An 18,409-nucleotide genomic window follows, 5' to 3' on the forward strand; every position below is an offset into this window, starting at 1 on the left:
AGTAATGCTATACAAAGCGGTAAACAAGTTTATTTCCATATCTCCTTAAGCTGGCTTCTCCGATCTCAGAATCCCTACCACAAATTGTTCAGTGTAGCATTATCTACGTCCTCCTACATTCTTTTCTTAGAGAAACACGCTGTATCTTCTAACAATAGAAACACGATACGACTAAATACGAAATCTGATGATCGAGGTGTCAATTTCAGACTGTCTAAAGAAGGGAACGCTTACAATCTACAATATACATGCCGACAACAGTGTCAATCCGTCAGACACTGTTTGAACCAGTAGAACTCTACCGTAAGAAACGGGCAGGCTCATGACCTTGTAATAAACAAAATCTGAGTAACTTAATTTACCTAACTTGTAACAGTTGACAGGCTTACATCTTCAAAATGACTAGTTGGTATGTCAATCAGGTAAAATCATCGTGGGCGTTGAGTCAGTCTTCCCAATGCTCCTCCATGATACTGACAAGAGGGAGATTGAGTTAATAATTAAATCTCTAAAGACCAAGAACTCTCATGGATATGACGGGGTATCTAGCAGAATACTGAAGTATTGTTCCACGTATGTTAGCTCAGTACTTAGCCATATCTGTAACTTTTCCTTTAGGAGTGGTCGGTTTCCTGACCGATTAAAGGCTCAAATGGCTCTGAGCACTATGGGACTCAACTGCTTTGGTCATCAGTCCCCTAGAACTTAGAACTACTTAAACCTAACTAACCTAAGGACATCACACACATCCATGCCCGAGGCAGGATTCGAACCTGCGACCGTAGCAGTCGCTCGGTTCCGGACTGCGCGCCTAGACCGATTAAAGTACTCGGTAGTGAAGCCACTTTATAAAAAGGGTGACAGGGATAATGTTGACAATTATAGACCTATTTCTATGCCATCGGTGTTTGCTAAAGTTATCGAGAGGGTTGTATATACAAGGTTACTGCAGCATTTAAATTCACATAATTTGCTGTCAAATGTACAGTTTGGTTTTAGAAATGGCTTAACAACTGAAAATGCTATAGTCTCTTTTCTCTGTGAGGTTTTGGACGGATTAAATAAAAGGTTGCGAACGTTAGGTGTTTTCTTTGATTTAACGAAGGCTTTTGACTGTGTTGACCACAAAATATTACTGCAGAAGTTGGAGCATTATGGAGTAAGGGGAGTAGCTTACAATTGGTTCGCCTCCTACTTTAAGAACAGAAAGCAGAAGGTAATCCTCCGCAATATTGAGAGTGGTAATGATGTTCAGTCCCAATGGGGCACTGTTAAATGGGGCGTTCCCCAGGGGTCGGTGCTGGGGCCACTGCTGGTTCTTGTTTATATGAATGATATGCCTTCTAGTATTACAGGTGATTCAAAAATATTTCTGTTTGCTGATGACACCACCTTGGTAGTGAAGGATCTTGTGTGTAATATTGAAACATTATCAAATAATGTAGTTCATGATATAAGTTCGTGGCTTGTGGAAAATAATTTGATGCTAAATCACAGTAAGACTCAGTTTTTACAATTTCTAACTCACAATTCAACAAGAACTGACATTTTAATCAGACAGAATGGGCATGTTATAAGCGAGATGGAACAGTTCAAGTTCCTAGGCGTACGGATAGATAGTAAGCTGTTGTGGAAAGCCCATGTTCAGGATCTTGTTCAGAAACTAAATGCCGCTTTATTTACCATTAGAACAGTATCTGAAATAAGTGACATTTCAACACGAAAAGTAGTATACTTCGCATATTTTCATACGCTTATGTCATATGGTATTATTTTTTGGGGTAATTCTTCTGATTCAAAAAGGGTATTTTTGGCTCAAAAACGGGCTGTTCGAGCTATGTGTGGTGTAAGTTCGAAAACCTCTTGTCGACCCCTATTCAATAGTCTGGGAATTTTGACATTGCCCTCACAGTATGTATTTTCTTTAATGTCGTTTGTTGTTAGCAATATTAGCTTATTCCCAAGAGTTAGCAGCTTTCACTCAGTTAATACTAGGCAGAAATCAAATCTGCATGTGGACTGCACTTCCTTGACTCTTGTGCAGAAAGGAGTGCAGTATTCTGCTGCAGCCATTTTCAATAAGCTACCACAAGAACTCAAAAATCTTAGCAGTAGCCCAAACACTTTTAAGTCTAAACTGAAGAGTTTCCTCATGGCTCACTCCTTCTATTCTGTCGAGGAGCTTCTGGAAGAGCTAAAAAATTAAGCAAATTCCAGTGTTACATTCTTGATTTTCATTATTTAAACTAACGGCTTGTCGCCTGAATATGTTTCTTATATTTCATTTTATCTGTTTCTACAATCGTGTTTAATTTCATGTATTGACTCGTTCCATGACCATGGAGACTTCTCCTAAATGTGGTCCCACGGAACAATAAATAAATAAATAAAAAAATAAATAAACGACGGGCCTGGTTGAAGATGCCTATTTGGAGAAACACCGCGTCCTGCTGCGTGAAGAAGCCTGTAGCTGTCTGCTGCGCATCTTCGTCCGACCACCGAAATCGTCGACCCTTCAAGGCAGTTTTTAAAGGAACGAAGGCGTGATAATCGCATAGGGACAGATCAAACTATAGGGCCGGTGCTCGAGTATTTCCCACTAGATTTGGCGTGACTTCCTGGATACACCACTTGCAGTATGGGGACGTATATTAACAAGAAGCCGTGTCACAGAACTTGGAGCACCAATCCACCAAGGTGGTTTTCGAAGACATGCTGCACCATACATGTTCGCCATTCTCCAATGGATGTACACCGATGTATGTATTTTGACAGGCAGGAAAAGAATATCAGCATATTGATACTGTTTGAACGCACTTGTTAATAGCGTCGAAATAGTTCGTGTTCCAGTATCTAGAGCACGCACGTCGGGAAGACACGAAAGTCGCACTAATCTCTTGACTACATGTTATAGTGTTTCCCCTTGTCTCAAAATGAGATATTTAATTCATAGTTTCCCAAAGGGCGACATTTGAATGAAATTATGATGTTATTGTCGCGACAAGAAGAGAAGCATCATTGATTATGGAGAAACATTTCTTTTTGACTGTTTGTTTTAAGATCGTTCTTTCTTTGTGCTTGGTTTAACAAAGATGTGAAAGTAGGAGATGGATGTTTTGCTTCAACAATTTTCAATTCATTGTTTCCATTGGCATTTCTAGTTATCCTTTTGGTTTAGGACAGATAGATCATTCTTGATTCTAGTCTGTATCAGAAATCAAACTTTTTGAAGGTTGTTATATAGCGGACAGCCTTTCACCATGAATACTGTCTTCCTATGAGCGCTAAATAATGCACCAGCGAATATTACAATATCAACGTTACGTTGTTCACAAATACAACAGTTAACCAATGAGTACAATGGTCGTTGATGGAAGTATGTCAGACCCAGAGAAATGGTAAATCAGAATAACACCACAAGAATTATAGGCGTGCAAACGCCTGCGAACAAAGTCGTCAACGTGCTTCGATAAGGCTGGTGTCTTTATTTGGTTCTAACCCTGTACATTTTATCATATCTGCGCGAAATTTCTGATCTAGTGAATAATTTTATGGGTGCCTTCGAAAATTTCATCTTTCATTTTTAACGTCCAGTCGTACAGGTAAGAATCGTCTCTTAGCCCTGTCTCTGATAACGAAGGAGTCGTCGGTTCGAGGTGCTTATGGGCTTAGCCATAGGTTGGACTGAATTACTATATCTTTCATCAGTGTTTGTTCTGTGAGTTCCTGTACCTCTAGCTAGAACCGATACGGATCATATCCTTTTAAAATAACGTATGTGCAAGAGACGAAAGTGAACTTCGGGACTCTTGAAGTACCTCTCAGAAATCTCTAGGAGCTGACGAAATTACCAACACCCAAGTATTCCGTAAGATTTCGGGATTGCAGCCGGATCTCATCGACTTCTTTCCACGATATTTCGGCTGACAACCTTACAGCCATCTTCAGGCGAGTGTTTGACACTGGAGATTGCTAGTTTTTTTTTTTTTCTTTATTGTGATTTCATTCCCCTGCCCCATATGGGCAGGGGAGGGCTGTCAGCAGCACAATCCGCCGCTCTTCAGCCGAGTGACATGACAACTAAAACAAGAATAAAATAATACGTACATAAGGAGGTAAAAAAAGGGGAACATAAAACAGAGTAAGGGGAGAAAATGGAGGTAAAAATACATTGATATGTAGACGTTCATTGGGGACAGTTAAAAAAAAGTCACCAGAAAGTTAAAAAAAAAAACACAGTGGACGATTCTGAAAACACAGAAGTCACTGGATGCGCAGGCACAGGTTAAAAGTCGGCCACAGTATTAAAAACACTCCGAAACAACACACTTAAAACCCACTTGGAGCACACACGACGAAGAATAAAACTACCAGGTGGGACCTGCCGAGGGAAAGGTCAGAGAGGATGGAAAAGGAGGGGAGAGCATGGGGCAGCCAGGGAAGCAGCGGGATGAATAGAGGAGGGGCAACCGTGGGTTCACGAAGAGGCAGGAGACACATGGGGCGGGAGAGGAAAAGGTAAGACAGGGCAGGAGGGGGCGCAGAGACACTGAAAGAAGGCACAAGAGATGGAGGGGGAGTAGGAGGGGAAATCCGCTCAGAAGGAGGGAGGGGGAGGAGAGGGAGCCCTGAGGAGGAGGCAGGAAGAGGGGGTTAGAGTTGGTAGGAAGGGTAGATGTCAGGGCGAAGCTCATCATCTGGGAGTGGTAGACGGTGGAAGTTACGTTGGGAAAGGAGATGGAGGGTGTGGAGATGGAGAGAGGGAGGGACACAACGGTAAAGGCGCGGCAACGGGGCGGGAGTGGAGAGGAATGGAGACACCAGGGGGTGAGGGGGATCAAGGCGACGGACAATATATAGTGTGCGGATGTGTTCAAGGAAAAGGAGAAGGTGGGGGAAGGGGATGAGGTCATAGAGGATGCGCGTGGGGGACGGAAGGCGGATGCGGAAGGCGAGGCGGAGTGCATGACGTTCGGGGATTTGGAGGGCGTTATAGAACCAGGGAGGGGCGGAAATCCAAGCGATGCTGGCATAACAAAGGATGGGGCGGATCATGGCTTTGTAGGTGTGGAGGATGGTGGAAGGATGCAGACCCCATGTCCGGCCGGACAGGAGTTTCAGGAGGCGGAGGCGGTTGTGGGCTTTGTTTTGGATGGTGAGATTGCTACTGCAAGTCGCTCTATTTATACTTAAAAGTGCCGCAGGCGCGCATGCGCAAGTTACCGTAGCATGCGCGCCACCTGTCGATTCCAAGGCCCTCTACAATATTACTGCATCTGTGGAGCGCCAACGAATGCGTGAAAAAAGTAAAACATGCACGCAGATGTGTCCAAAACAATAAAAGGAAAATTCCAATATTAAATTTAAAATTACTTGTCGCTCGACATGTCAGAAGCCATAAAAAGTTTTCTTTTGGTTGAAATGAAAGAAATCAACGGGTCCAGGGCCTTATTCAATAAAAAGCTGCCATCACCATTAATAAGATTTTCCGCTAAACGTATTTCGACGGATTTCTTCACAACTGAATCCCAGAAGGATCTCGATGGGGCCAAGATTTTCGTGGCCGAATAATCCATAGTATGTCCTGTGGAAATACAATGTTCGGCTATGGCCGACTTACTGGGCTGTAAAAGGCGAGTGTGGCGCTCATGTTCAACGCAGCGGTAGTGTACTGTGCGTGTGGTTTGACCAATGTAGGCTTTCCAACACTCGCAAGGCATTTTATAAATTCCAGCCTTCCGTAATCCCAGATCATCCTTGGCTGAGCCCAGAAGAGCACGTGTCTTTGTAGGTGGCCAGAAGATTGCTTTCACACGATGTTTCCTTAAAATTCTGCCTACTTTCGATGAAATGTTCCCGACATATGGGAGAAATGCTCTGGACTTAAACACCTCCTTAGCCTCTTGATCTTGTGGGTGGTCACGATTTTTCCTCCTTAAAGCAGTACTGACCTGATGTGCAGGGTATCCATTATGTTGAAATACCGATTTCAAGTGCTCTAATTCGTCTGCAAGGCTGTCTTTATCAGACACGACATGTGCCCTATGCACCAACGTTCGAAGAACACCCATAGTTTGTGACGAGTGATGACAGCTTGACACCTGTAGGTACAGATCCGTATGCGTGGGTTTTCGATAGACAGAATGCCCCAATGACCCATCCACCCTGCGTTTAACCATGACGTCCAGAAATGGTAGGCAACCATCCTTTTCAACTTCCATCGTAAACTGAATGTTAGTGTGGATGGAATTCAGATGTTGTAAAAACCGTGAAAGCTCTTCTTCACCGTGAGGCCACACTACAAGGGTATCGTCCACGTACCGCCAGAAGACTGTTGCTTTCAACATCGCCGAATCGAGAGCCCTCTCCTCAAAGTCTTCCATATAAAAGTTGTCTACCAGAGGGGACAGAGGACTGCCCATGGCAACACCGTCAAGTTGCTCAAAATATTCATTATTAAATAGAAAGTAAGTAGAGGACAGGGCATGGTGGAACAGCGCCGTTATATCGGCCGTAAACTTATTGCCGATAAGTAACAATGAATCCAAAAGAGGGACCCCCGTGAAGAGTGAAACGACATCGAAACTTAAAAACAGGTCCGAATCCTTCAGCTGTAGTGTTCTCAGTCTATTGAAAAAGTCCGCAGAGTTGCGAATATGGTGCGTACATTTGCCAATGAAAGGTCTCAGTAGCGAAGCCAAATGACTAGATAAATCATATGTTGGAGCACCGATATTGCTCACTATGGGGCGTAAGGGCACATTATCCTTATGGATCTTTGGAAGACCGTATAACCTAGGTGGAACAGAACTGTGAGGTCTCAAAATTTTCACAACTTCTTGCGGCAGAGAAGAGGAGTTTAGCAACTCTGACGTTTTCCTTTCTACTTTCCGAGTAGGGTCTTTATCAAGCTTCCTGTACGTTGTCTCACTCAGCAAATGGCTTCGCTACTGAGACCTTTCGTTGGCAAATGTACGCACCATATTCGCAACTCTGCGGACTTTATCAATAGACTGAGAACACTACAGCTGAAGTTTCGATGTCGTTTCACTCTTCACGGGGGTCCCTGTTTTGGATTCATTGTCACTTATCGGCAATAAGTTTACGGCCGATATAACGGCGCTGTTCCACCATGCCCTGTCCTCAACTTACTTTCTATTTAATAATGAATATTTTGAGCAACTTGACGGTGTTGCCATGGGCAGGCCTCTGTCCCCTCTGGTAGACAACATTTTATATGGAAGACTTTGAGGAGAGGGCTCTCGATTCGGCGATGTTGAAACCAACAGTCTTCTGGCGGTACGTGGACGATACCTTTGTAGTGTGGCCTCACGGTGAAGAAGAGCTTTCACGGTTTTTACAACATCTGAATTCCATCCACACTAACATTCAGTTTACGATGGAAGTTGAAAAGGATGGTTGCCTACCATTTCTGGACGTCATGGTTAAACGCAGGGTGGATGGGTCATTGGGGCATTCTGTCTATCGAAAACCCACGCATACGGATCAGTACCTACAGGTGTCAAGCAGTCATCACCCGTGACAAACTATGGGTGTTCTTCGAACGTTGGTGCATAGGGCACATGTCGTGTCTGATAAAGACAGCCTTGCAGACGAATTAGAGCACTTGAAATCAGTATTTCAACATAATGGATACTCTGCACGTCAGGTCAGTACTGCTTTAAGGAGGAAAAATCGTGACCACCCACCAGATCAAGAGGATAAGGAGGTGTTTAAGTCCAGAGCATTTCTCCCATATGTCGGGAACATTTCATCGAAAGTAGGCAGAATTTTAAGGAAACATCGTGTGAAAGCAATCTTCCGGCCACCTACAAAGTCTCGTGCTCTTCTTGGCTCAGCCAAGGATGATCTGGGATTACGGAAGGCTGGAATTTATAAAATACCTTGCGAGTGTGGGAAAGCCTACAATGGTCAAACCACACGCACAGTACACGACCGCTGCGTTGAACATGACCGCCACACTCGCCTTTTACAGCCCAGTAAGTCGGCCATAGCCGAACATTGTATTTCCACAGGACATACTATGGATTATTCGGCCACGAAAATCTTGGCCCCATCGAGATCCATCTGGGATTCAGTTGTGAAGGAATCCGTCGAAATACGTTTAGCGGAAAATCTCATTAATCGTGATGACGGCTTTTTATTGAATACGGCCTGGGACCCGTTGATTTCTTTCATTTCAACCAAAAGAAAACTTTTTATGGCTTCTGACATGTCGAGCGACAAGTAATTTTAAATTTAATATTGGAATTTTCCTTTTATTGTTTTGGACACATCTGCGTGCATGTTTTACTTTTTTCACGCATTCGTTGGCGCTCCACAGATGCAGTAATATTGTAGAGGGCCTTGGAATCGACAGGTGGCGCGCATGCTACGGTAACTTGCGCATGCGCGCCTGCGGCACTTTTAAGTATAAATAGAGCGGCTTGCACTAGCAATCTCCAGTGTCAAACACTCGCCTGAAGATGGCTGTAAGGTTGTCAGCCGAAATATCGTGGAAAGAAGTCGATGAGATCCTGCTGCAATCCCGAAATCTTATGGAATATTCGATACGCCGGGAAAATTTCAAGAGTCACAACACCCAAGTAGCTGGATTTCAGGAGAAACCTTTACACTGGAAGCGAAACTCATTAAAGATAAATTTAGGACTGATAAGAGAATCGCTGCGCATTACATTGTGCAAGCACTCTAGAGCTTCTGTGATATGCTTTTTAACATTGGTGCCAGATTACGGGGAAAGCCTTTACATTGAAAGCAAAACTCATTAAAGAAAAGTTTGGTACTGATAAGAGAACCTCTGCGCATTACATTACGCAAGCACTCTAGAGTTCCTGTGATCTGCTCTTAACATAGGTGCCAGATTACGTGGAACACCTTTAGAATGAAGACGAAACTCATTAATGGAAAAACACGTACTGATAAGGGAACTGATGCGATCTACCTTACGCGAGCATTCTAAAGTTTCATTGATCTGCTCTTGAGATACCTGACAGGCTCCATCACTGATAACAAAAATACAGAAATAATAATTTATCAAATTAAGAAATTTGTGGTGAGGACTATGGGATGAAACTGCTGAGGTAATCGGTCCCTAGGCTTACGCACTACTTAATCTAACTTTAACTTACGCTAAGGACAACACGCACACCTGTGTCTGAGGGAGGACTCTAACACCCGACGGGAGGTGCCGCGAGAAAGGTGCAAGACCACTTAGACCGCACGGCTACCCCGCGCGGCTATAATTTATCACTAATTATTTGTGTTGAATATCTTGCTAAGCATCAGCTTTTATATGAGGTGTATTATTTGACAAACCACATCTCTAGTGTACTGCAAATCAAGTGAAATACCATTTATGGTATTTAACTACTCACTTCTGTTGTTCCTATACACGTGTCCACAAATGAAATATTCAGTCACAGTACGTTGCTGCCCGTTAATAGGGGATATCATATCACGGGGCTGTTCGTACGTGACTCGTTTCAGTATGGAGTAAAAGACACTAGTGTTATACGAACAACAATTATAGAATATGTAGCCAGAATAAAAGATTTGTAAATAATATCAGATTCCACACAAGGTACTCAAAATTATCCGCACACCCCTACTACTGCAGAATTAATCACTAGGTGTCACGAGAGAGGTACCTGCCACTATAAAAGAAGGAACAGTAACAACAGAACCGGTCGCTCCGGAAAGTTAAGTCATTTCGAAATAGGGGATAGTCATTGAGTGTCACCTGAGTACAAATTCCATCACGGGCGTTTCAGCTATTGCTACCCAAGTCGGTTGTTATTAATGAGGTGTATGTGATGTGGAAACGCTAAGGAACATCCATAGCTAAATAACGACCAGGCAGTCATCACATACTGACTAATAGCAGTAGTGGAACATCGCAGGGTGGTTCTGAGAAATCTCATTGAATCCGTAGAAGGACTCACTCATGAGTTCAAACGTCCTTCAAGCAGTCCAGCTAGCACAATGTGCGCAGGAAGGTAAAAAAGCTGGGATACAGTGGTGGAGCACCTCACCGTACGTAACACTTTTCATTACCCAAGGCTTAGCGACGCTTCACTTGGTGTAAAGAGGAACAACTATGGACAGTGGGTGAATGGAAACGAGGAATTTGGAGAGAATAATCATGCTATAATCTTTGGCAAACCCGTGGAAGTGACAAAATTAGGTTCAAATGGCTGTGAGCACTATGGGACTTAACATCTATGGTCATCAGTCCCCACAAAATTAGGTGAATGCCTGAAGAATGTACCTGCCATCATGTTAACACCTCTCTTTTCCTACGAATATTCAACTGTACACTTCTTTCAGGTGGTAACTTCAGGAAACGGACTTTCACGGCTTCAGATGATAACAGTTAATGCGGATCACAATCTGAACGTTTTATTATTGAAGTTCTCACTCGATTCACACTAGTTTAACATGACCCATTTTTCGGAACGTCATGTATTTCACAATTTTAATCGCTTCACACTGAAATTCTGAGGCTGTACCACTATGTAACTAATGATTACAGTGAATACCTTAGTGAGCGTGGATGACTAACGACGGTACTGAAACACACGTCTCATGCTAACGCAATTATTGAGCGCAATCGACCAATCACGACTTCTTGCTTCTGGACTACGCCATGTGTGTGCACAATACGATCATCACAACTTAAAAAGCTTCGTCAATCGACAAATGTTAATCATAAATACTGGACATGGCAAAACCATAGGTAGTTGCATTAAAGTAAGACAAACATTCGAAATTGTCGAATACATAACTAATATTCAGTGTGGGAGGATACAGGATTTCATACACCCCAGACTTAAAAAAAAAAAAAAAAGTCGGCTGGAAGTTTATGACGACATTAACCCGAGGACGCACGTGCAGGGCCTCCGAGGCCCTTGTATGTCTTCATTTACAAAAAAATTCTGTAATTTTTTGTTTGATTTCAGACTGCTTTCTAGTAGTCTTTCACTAACACTGTGATATTCCTCGTATCAAGTCTGAACGAGATACCTTTTTAAGTTTTTTGTATAATTCAATACGTTTACCCATACACCGTGAATGCATAAGCAGGACTTCAGAAGCCCTCACACATTTATAAATGTTCTTTAGCCTATGTTGTCTTCAACATTTTTTTGGGAGCAGTTATTAATTCAACAATAACTGTAGTGGTATTTCTAGCAACAGGAGTGCCAACAGCAGCAGTAGCTGTAGTAGTAATAGTATAACTAAAAAATAATACACACTGCTTTCTCATATTGGCGATGTCGGTGTATTATTGATCTTTTTGCCATCAAATGTTTTATTATTGCATAGTATTGTTATTCTGTGCTGCTCTTGTCAGCCTCATTGTTACTGTAGTTTGTTTGTTACTGCAAGGCCCATATTGTTGCAAGTATGACTCGTTTAGTGCTACACAAGCTGCTGTTCGAGAGACACGCCTTATGCTATGGTTTCGACACGCAAAGCAAGAGAGTCAGTACGTCCAAATGTAGCTAATTTTGAAATTGTTGTGGCTCAGTGTTTTGAAGAAGATGATTTTTGCGAGGAAGGAAATATTTTTGAAGTTGCAAGCAGTGAAGAATCAGCCAATGAAGCTGCAGATGTGAATTTTGAGGCAGATGACAGTCCTTCCGATAATATTACTTCATCGGAGTCTGAAAATGAAGAGCCGGCCGCGGTGGCCGTGCGGTTCTGGCGCTGCAGTCCGGAACCGCGGGGCTGCTACGGTTGCAGGTTCGAATCCTGCCTCGGGCATGGGTGTGTGTGATGTCCTTAGGTTAGTTAGGTTTAAGTAGTTCTAAGTTCTAGGGGACTTACGACCTAAGATGTTGAGTCCCATAGTGCTCAGAGCCATTTGAACCATTTTTTTGAAAATGAAGAACCACCACAAAAAGGTATAGAATACCACACATACATTAGCCAGAATGGAACGATTTGGAAATTAGATCCTCCTGCAACTTTTCATACGCCTGTCCATAATATCGTAAAGAAGGCACCTGGTCTAACCCGTGATTTGAAAACCTGTAAACCTAAGGATGCCTGGGAATATTTCATCTCCAAGGAAATACTCCCCCCATGAACCATGGACCTTGCGTTGGTGGGGAGGCTTGCGTGCCTCAGCGATACAGATAGCCGTACCGTAGGTACAACCACAACGGAGGGGTATCTGTTGAGAGGCCAGACAAACGTGTGGTTCCTGAAGAGGGGCAGCAGCCGTTTCAGTAGTTGCAAGGGCAACGGTCTGGATGATTGACTGATCTGGCCTTGTAACAATAACCAAAGGGGCCTTGTTGTGCTGGTACTGCGAACGGCTGAAAGCAAGGGGAAACTACGGCCGTAATTTTTCGCGAGGGCATGCAGCTTTACTGTATGATTAAATGATGATGGAGTCCTCTTGGGTAAAATATTCCAGAGGTAAAATAGTCCCCCATTCGGATCTCCGGGCGGGGACTACTCAAGAGGATGTCGTTATCAGGAGAAAGAAAACTGGCGTTCTACGGATCGGAGCGTGGAATGTCAGATCCCTTAATCGGGCAGGTAGGTTAGAAAATTTGAAAAGGGAAATGGATAGGTTAAAGTTAGATATAGTGGGAATTAGTGAAGTTCGGTGGCAGGAGGAACAAGACTTCTCGTCAGGTGACCACAGGGTTATAAACACAAAGTAAAATAGGGGTAATGCAGGAGTAGGTTTAATAATGAATAGGAAAATAGGAACGCGGGTAAGCTACTACAAACAGCTTAGTGAACGCATTATTGTGGCCAAGATAGATACGAAGCCCACACCTACTACAGTAGTACAAGTTTATATGCCAATTAGCTCTGCAGATGACGAAGAAATTGATGAAATGTATGATGAAATAAAAGAAATTATTCAGATAGTGAAGGGAGACGAAAATTTAATAGTCATGGGTGACTGGAATTCGAGTGTAGGAAAAGGGAGAGAAGGAAACGTAGTAGGTGAATATGGATTGGGGCTAAGAAATGAAAGAGGAAGCCGCCTGGTAGAATTTTGCACAGAGCACAACTTAATCATAGCTAACACTTGGTTTAAGAATCATGATATAAGGTTGTATACATGGAAGAACCCTGGAGATACTAAAAGGTATCAGATAGATTATATAATGGTAAGACAGAGATTTAGGAACCAGGTTTTAAATTGTAAGACATTTCCAGGGGTAGATGTGGACTCTGACCACAATCTATTGGTTATGACCTGTAGATTAAAACTGAAGAAACTGCAAAAAGGTGGGAATTTAAGGGGAAGGGACCTGGATAAACTGAAAGAACCAAAGGTTGTACAGAGTTTCAGGGAGAGCATAAGGGAACAATTGACAGGAATGGGGGAAAGAAATACAGTAGAAGAAGAATGGGTAGCTTTGAGGGATGAAGTAGTGAAGGCAGCAGAGGATCAAGTAGGTAAAAAGACGAGGGCTAGTAGAAATCCTTGGGTAACAGGAGAAATATTGAATTTAATTGATGAAAGGAGAAAATATAAAAATGCAATAAATGAAGCAGGCAGAAAGAAATACAAACGTCTCAAAACTGAGATCGACAGGAAGTGCAAAATGGCTAAGCAGGGATGGCTAGAGGACAAATGTAAGGATGTAGAGGCTTGTCTCACTAGGGGTAAGATAGATACCGCCTACAGGAAAATTAAAGAGACCTTTGGAGAGAAGAGAACCACTTGTATGAATATCGAGAGCTCAGTTAGCAACCCAGTTCTAAGGAAAGAAGGGAAGGCAGAAAGGTGGAAGGAGTATATAGAGGGTCTATACAAGGGTGATGCACTTGAGGACAATATTATGGAAATGGCAGAGGATATAGATGAAGATGAAATGGGAGATACGATACTGCGTGAAGAGTTTGACAGAGCACTGAAAGACCTGAGTCGAAACAAGGCCCCCGGAGTAGACAACATTCCATTGGAACTACTGACGTCCTTGGGAGAGCCAGTCCTGACTAAACTCTACCATCTGGTGAGCAAGATGTATGAAACAGGCGAAATACCCTCAGACTTCAAGAAGAATATAATAATTCCAATCCCAAAGAAAGCAGGTGTTGACAGATGTGAGAATTACCGAACAATCAGTTTAATAAGCCACAGCTGCAAAATACTAACACGAATTCTTTACAGACGAATGGAAAAGCTGGTAGAAGCGGACCTCGGGGAAGATCAGTTTGGATTCCGTAGAAATGTTGGAACACGTGAGGCAATACTAACCTTACGACTTATCTTAGAAAAAAGATTAAGGAAAGGCAAACCTACGTTTCCAGCATTTGTAGACTTAGAGAAAGTTTTGACAATGTTGGCTGGAATACTCTCTTTCAAATTCTAAAGGTGGCAGGGGTAAAATAAAGGGAGCGACAGGCTATTTGCAATTTGTACAGAAACCAGATGGCAGTTATAAGAGTCGAGGGACATGAAAGGGAAGCAGTGGTTGGGAAGGGAGTAAGACAGGGTTGTAGCCTCTCCCAGATGTTATTCAATCTGTATATTGAGCAAGCAGTAAGGGAAACAAAAGAAAAATTCGGAGTAGGTATTAAAATCCATGGAGAAGAAGTAAAAACTTTGAGGTTCGCCGATGACATTGTAATTCTGCCAGAGACAGCAAAGGACTTGGAAGAGCAGTTGAACGGAATGGATGGTGTCTTGAAGGGAGGATATAAGATGAACATCAACAAAAGCAAAACGGGGATAATGGAATGTAGTCGAATGAAGTCGGGTGATGTTGAGGGTATTAGATTAGGAAATGAGACACTTAAAGTAGTAAAGGAGTTTTGCTATTTGGGGAGCAAAATAACTGATGATGGTCGAAGTAGAGAGGATATAAAATGTAGACTGGCAATGGCAAGAAAAGCGTTTATGAAGAAGAGAAATTTGTTAACACCGAGTATAGATTTAAGTGTCAGGAAGTCATTTCTGAAAGTATTTGTATGGAGTGTAGCCATGTATGGAAGTGAAACATGGACTGTAAATAGTTTGGACAAGAAGAGAATAGAAGCTTTCGAAATGTGGTGCTACAGAAGAATGCTGAAGATTAGATGGGTATATCACATAACTAATGAGGAGGTACTGAATAGGATTGGGGTGAAGAGAAGTTTGTGGCACAACTTGACCAGAAGAAGGGATCGGTTGGTAGGACATGTTCTGAGGCATCAAGGGATCATCAATTTAGTATTGGAGGGCAGCGTGGAGGGTAAAAATCGTAGGGGGAGACCAAGAGGTGAATACACTAAGCAGATTCAGAAGGATGTAGGTTGCAGTAGGTACTGGGAGATGAGGAAGCTTGCACAGGATAGAGTAGCATGGAGAGCTGCATCAAACCAGTCTCAGGACTGAAGACCACAACAACAACAACAATCCATGACCATCGCTCTACTCAGGGTGTGTCGTTCCCGAATATAAAATCGAGCGACAACCCACAGATAACAGCTGCATTCACGTGGAAGGTACTTCTTCCGTCGCTTAACGACACCAATACCTGTTTCTGTACGTTCTTTCTTTTCGGCCCAAAAGCGGGAATTAGTGAGATTCCTTTTATGGGTATCTCAGCTAATTTACTACCTGTTTCTACCAGCTTTGAGTAAAAAGACGTTGAAAGTGCTATCATATCCGACTCAGAATCCAGACATGCTCTCGTCTTAAATCCGTCCACGGTCGTTTCAATGACGGGACACGGTCTGATCACTTTTTCCGGCAACTCTGTGTCATCACAGTACTGTTCAATGTCGTCTTGCGCTTGTGATTGCCAATACCGCACATTGCGTATGTGATGGCCCATCTCTACCGTGGCGTCCCCTGCTGTTTCTCATTTTCTCCGACCATTTATTTGTGGGATAGCACGTGGGGTAAGAGGTAGTGAACCTACTTTATTCTCACGGTCTCTCCCATAATGCGTCGCTTGCACGCAGTTCACGTGGAGTCTTTGGTTTGGCACTTCCTTCCGGCCTTGTTCTCCGTGGTGTTGACCATGACATCTATATCGCTCTCGCGTACTTCCCTCTACTCTCCTTCGTCCGTTATTGTGCTAATTCTGTTTGTCATTGCGGTTCACAAACCCTTGTTGCGCCCCATTTTCTCTCCTAACTGCGTGTCCATTTGCTGTCCTTTGCTTCTCTTGCTCTTTGATTTCGTCCAAGGACCTTAAACAATGGAGGAACTGTTCTCTTGACTGTGCCCCGAAAGTGCACGTTGTACACGAGCAGAAAAATATTAGCGCTCCGCGCTGCACCGTTCCTCATCTGCCATTTAGTCATCCAAGTATGCCGCCAGAACGAGAAAGTGAGCAGCGTAGGTTGGCATGGATTGGTGTGACTGTGGCGCATGGTGTCCCTGATACATACTCATCTTTGCACTCGCCTGTGCGGCCAGGTTCGAGTAAGTTGCCAGAAACTTAGTGCAGAAATACTTGTGACTACGGTTCTCGCAAATTGTAACGTCAAACCAGGCAGCCTCCTCCTGATCGAGCGTCTGGCGTGCAACGAGTAAAGCATTACATTCCGGCACTCCTTTCTCAAGCAGATACGTATCTAAATTCTTCAGGTATGCCTTCGGGTAAGTGCTGGGCGTTTGGCTGAACTTGGGCAGTGGAATGTCCACCCCCATGCATCGGTAGAGCGGCCTGCAAATTCGTTGGCGTGACCTGCATTACAAAGAGATTACCTTTTGGCATTGCAGACACTTCGTGCTCGAGGATTGACACTCGTTATTGTGTTTCCTTGGATGATTTACTTTCCTCATCTATGTGCACAGAGATATCAGTCATCTTTGCGTATACTCGCGTTTCAAAGATGTCAGCCTTCATTTCACACCCTTATCTCACCTCGTTGAGGTTGTCGGTGACCTCCTTCCGTATCTTTTCGGTTTCGATCTCCAGTTCGTGCCTAACTTTAGCGATCTGCCGCTCAAGATTTTGGTTGTAAAGTTTTTGTTCAGTTTCCAATGTTTCGAAACGTGTTTTATTCTCTTCCCTTCCGGCTGATAACTGTGAAGTGTAGTTTTCTAATACCGAGAGAATTCGATCTAGTGTACAGTGACTTTGCGTGTCCGCCATAAACGTACCTTCTGTTTCCTCGCTCCCCGCCCCCCCCCCCCCCTCCTAAACTTCCTCAACTGGCCTGACTGTTTCCATATTTATCAGTCTCCCAGACCTCAACTGCATAGAAAAACAATATTAAAACTGTAAAGCACACCACAAAACGAATATAGAGAGTACAACGCTGATGACAACGCTGGTAACAGCGAACTGAGCGTTAGAAATCGTGGAACAGAGTATTCACAACCACAAACTACACGTTTAAAATTACAACAAAAATACGAGGAGGCTGTGGGAACCAAAATTGACTACACTAGCTACCGCTACATCTACTTTATACTCTCATTTGTAAGGCACTTATCACACTCAAACGCACCATCCGTGCACCTGACATCTCACACAATGATGATATCATATGCTAATAGGGGACCGGGGATTATTCCTAAGTCGTGTCTCGAAACTTAGAAGCTGTCACATAACAACATTATGTGAATGAAGTCAAATATAAGCCCCGCACTGGGCACCAAAAAATGTAGTGAACTTGAGAAATTATTATGTGACATCAGATACCACGAACATTATCAATGGGGTACCCCATGTTGGGCGCCAAGAATGTAGTGAACTGTGAATTCTTCTCTCTGCTATCGGACGTGAAATGACGAGCAGATAACTGATGAGATTGCACCACGTTAGGAGCCAATTGACATCAATAATTAAATAAAATCGGACACAAATAGTGTGACATTAACGTGTTCATGTACGAATGTAAAGGACTGCTCATATGATCAAACCGTGAAAGAAATGTATTTATTTTCGTGCTTTTTACACGAAGCAGAACAAAATTACAAATCTCAGGTCAGATGTAACTGGACGTGGACACGAATGAGTTATTAAATATTCATTATCGTCCGTCGCGTAGTGCTGTCGGAGGTAGGCGCTGAGTCGGTATGACGAGTCGCCTCGAAGCTGTGAAGCGAGTGTCGGCTGCGCTCATCAGCAATCGCGGCGTTGCGGCGAGTCACAGGTACGATCTCCGCGTTGCCTGCCCGAGTGGCCGAAGCTGCGCTATCACGGGGTCAGAAGGCGGATGTTCTCGATGGGTGGCGGTGTGCCCATGTCCTCTCGCTTCCGAGGTGTCTCCACCGAATCCCCTTTCTCGCTTCTCTTCCATATCCCAGCTCAACTCCTCTCCGAAAGATTCTTCCATTCGGCGTTGTCATTGGCGGAAGAAGTTTTCAATGCAGGCCAATGACAGATCGCCGTTTCATCTCCACGACGCTCCATGTGGGGTGGAAATTTTCCATCTGCGGTGGGCTGGGTGTGCCTCATGAATTAGCATC

The sequence above is a fragment of the Schistocerca nitens genome, chromosome 4, assembly GCF_023898315.1.
Source record: "Schistocerca nitens isolate TAMUIC-IGC-003100 chromosome 4, iqSchNite1.1, whole genome shotgun sequence".
In the NCBI taxonomy this organism is placed as follows: domain Eukaryota; kingdom Metazoa; phylum Arthropoda; class Insecta; order Orthoptera; family Acrididae; genus Schistocerca; species Schistocerca nitens.